At 45.3% G+C, this 3,449-nt stretch overlaps 1 pseudogene; it reads right to left on the reverse strand.

Annotated features, from left to right (window-relative positions):
- Nucleotides 1-566: 566 nt before the first annotated feature.
- LOC105817445 lies at nucleotides 567-2,204 on the reverse strand (annotated as a pseudogene).
- Nucleotides 2,205-3,449: the final 1,245 nt, after the last annotated feature.

Raw genomic sequence — 3,449 nt, forward strand, 5'->3', positions numbered from 1 at the left:
TAATTCTAAAACCAAAGTCATGGGTAGAATCTGTTCATGCAATAGTTTTTGTGGCCATTGACAGTACATGTTACAAAGCATTTTGTAACAGAAGTGTAAGAAATAGGAAAAAATCTTAGAGGTCATCTGGAAGTCTGATCCCAGTCCTGTCCTTTGGTGGGTTAGTAGTGTCATGTTGGTATATGTACTCATATTGAAGGGGCTTGCAGAGTTGGTCAACACAATGGAAAAGTAGCGAGTTGGGAATATACTGTACAACTGGTTCCATTGGATCTTTTTATGTATAAGCTTCACATTCTCTTATGTGTCTTACGGGAATTGACCCCCATATTATCATCTTACAAAGTCTTCTAAGCTTCCATTTTCTACAAAAAAACAAAAATGGAAAACACCTACTTTTGAAAAGTAAATGTCTAATGTCTGCCCATTTAGAGTTCATATAGTAATTTTCAAGTAAGTATCCATTCCTACCACCTATAAACCCAACCTTAGTGCTCATTTATCTCTCCAAGGATGATCACACTCTATGCCAAAGTTACTGCAGGATAGTAACTTTTCCTTTCACCTCAAACTGCTGATTGTGACTGCTTGGACAACATAACATCTTTTGATTCTTGATCTGTGGGACTGTCAACTAGCACAACTTTAATATTGACGTTTGTAATTCCTGTATTTATGTTATGTCTTCTCAGATCAGGCTTGATTAATGCTGTTAAAATGATGCCTATAAACATCCAGACACAGAGGAAAATGCTCCCTGCTCTAGGACTGTAGTCTGATGTGAGCTTTCCTTGAGCCAATGTGAACAAAATTCCAAATGTCTGTGCAGCAGCATTATGAAGACCAGATGAAGTGCCTTCAGATTCTGGGTAAGTGATTTCAACAGCAAATTCGAAATCCAAGGGAAGGTAACCAGTTATGAAGAAACCAAGGACCCCTCCAGTAACAAACACGATGGTAAATGTATCCAAAGTCCAATGTCAAAGTAAATATAACCATTCCCATAAATGACAAAATGTAAACTATCAGAATAGTCTGCTTGTATGTTTTGGTATAATCTAGTCATAAGCCACAAAGAATAGAGCCCACCATTCCAGCTACTACCAGGGTTAGCCCAATCCTTCCAGCATTCACTTCTTCCCCCTCATAATATGTCGATATTATTTGCTTTAATAATGTTGAGACTGAATAAAATGCTCCAGTCGTGATACCGTAACTGATCAACAGAAGGACAAAAGGAATGTTTTTAAACAGGTTTCTGATTGATTTCTTACAGGAGTACTCTCCAGGGGGACTGTCTCGAAGAACTGCTTGAGCCTGACTTGGTGGATACTGAGGTTTTTCTTTGAAAGCAGTTACTGTCAAAATAAAAGTGTGGCAACTGCTGATGTTCCATAAAACACGGTGCTGATATTACAAGCCAGGATGTTTGTGTCATTCTGTGTGCTGGGCACTAAAACGAGTGGTAGCAAAAAGCTAGTTGCAGTGCCAAGCCGATTGCCCAGCATGGCGGTGGCACAAGCTGTGGACGCTTCTTTGGGCCCAAACCACACGAAGGCAATGAGGGAGGGCAAGCCCAGGATGAACACCTGGGCCACGGAGCAGGGACACTGGCCTAGCACGGTGACACAGAAGAGATGCTGCTGCACACCGCCGCACTTGATCCAGCTGCCCAGGCAGTTGAGGCCGGAGCCCAGCACGGCGGTGAGCTGCAGGCCTCTGGTGTCCAGCAGCCAGGTGGCCGGGAAGATGAAGGGCACGTAGGCCAGCATGTACACCATGGACAGCCAGTCGATGTGCAGCAATATCCTGCCGTAGAAGCCGTAGAAAGACCTTGCTGATGAGGCTGTACTGGATCCACTGGAAGGCGTTCACCAGCAAGTACAGGCTGAAGATCAGGAGCACCAAAAGGCACTGCGTGGAGAGCGCAGTCCGGGGCAGCAGGGTGCCCTCGGCCGCGGGGTCGCTTCTCCCCGGCCTGTGGGCAGCAGCCGGGCCTGGATCTCCTCTTCCGGGGCCAGTGGAGTCTGCGGGGCTGTCCCAGGGCAGCCCATTCAGGGGCAGGCAGCCAGCTTTGGGTCCGTTCTGCGGCTCCGCGCCCTCCTTCCCTGCGGGCGCGCCCCTGGGCAGCAGGAGGTATCCCCCTTCGCGAGCGGGTGCCCGGGCGCCACTGCCGTCCCGTCCTCATCGTCCGGCCGCGCCATGGCCCAGGGCTCCCCCGCGCCGCCTCGCGCCCCGCCCCTGCAGCCGACCCGAGACCCCGAGGCCCTCCCGGAATCCCACCCCCCTGCCCCCACGGCCCGCCGCCCATTCCCCAGCGGTGCGGGCGGAGAACAGCAGCCGGCGCTGCCCGGGTGCGCAGGTGGAGGAGTCCCATTTTATTAATTTTGACAGATTCCTTAGGTAATAAGGAATTGAGTGTTTTGATTTATAACAAGTTTGTTTTCAGGAGGGGCAAGTGAATGCTACATTTTCAAGTAATCTAGATTTTTTTTTGCCAAGATATAATTATCATAAAATGCTCAGGCATCATATGTTCAGTTTGATGAGTTTTTAAGAATTGGATGTGTAACTATCACCCAAAATAATAAGCAGAAAATTTACATCCCTCCAGGAAGTTCCCTCTTACTCCTTTGAAATCATTCTCCACACTCCCCCAACCCTTCCCCAACAGCTACTATTCGATATCTATTGCCATATATTAACTTTCTCTGAATTTGGATTTGAAATACAGTAAATAGAATTACACAGCACATACTCTTTTCTATCTGGCTTCATTTACTTAACTTTTTTTTTATATTCAACCATGCCATCATGTGTATCATTAGTTCATTCCTTTCATTATTAAGTAGTATTTCATTATATGAATATTCTAAAATTTGTTTAACTTTTTGTTGGTGGACATTTGGTTATTTTCAGTTTTCATATAAAGCCATAGGTGGGGGCAGGTAGGGATGGGAAGAGAGTACAGGTAATGACTTCAATAGATACAACATTGGTTTACTAATGTTTGCCTTTAAAAAAAATACATGACATCCATCACACAAGGTTGGATGGTAGTGACGATCGCTTATTTCATATAATTGTATGTTATTACTTCTTCTATCCAAATCTAGAAATGCAGCTCAATTCTGTCCTGCACACTCGCTGTCTTTGTCACCACTAATAGTTGCCTCTATTTCCACTTCTGACTACGCAGTTCTAGCCAGAGGGCCAGAAGCACATGGCAGCTCGAAATGATGAAGATGGATGATTTCAGGGTCTGTTGTAGCCCCCTGGAAGAGGGGGTTTATACTCTTCCAAGGAGTCTTTTGTTCATACAGATTTTCACACAGCTACTTAAAACTGGTTATTCGGAAAGGTTTTCAGGCCCACTTGCCAGATACCATTTGTATAGAAAACAACAGAAGTAAAGGGATTAAAAAAAGAAAAAATAGAGGGCTCTAGAA

The sequence above is a fragment of the Propithecus coquereli genome, unplaced genomic scaffold, assembly GCF_000956105.1.
Source record: "Propithecus coquereli isolate 6110/MARCELLA unplaced genomic scaffold, Pcoq_1.0 Scaffold411, whole genome shotgun sequence".
Lineage (NCBI taxonomy): Eukaryota > Metazoa > Chordata > Mammalia > Primates > Indriidae > Propithecus > Propithecus coquereli.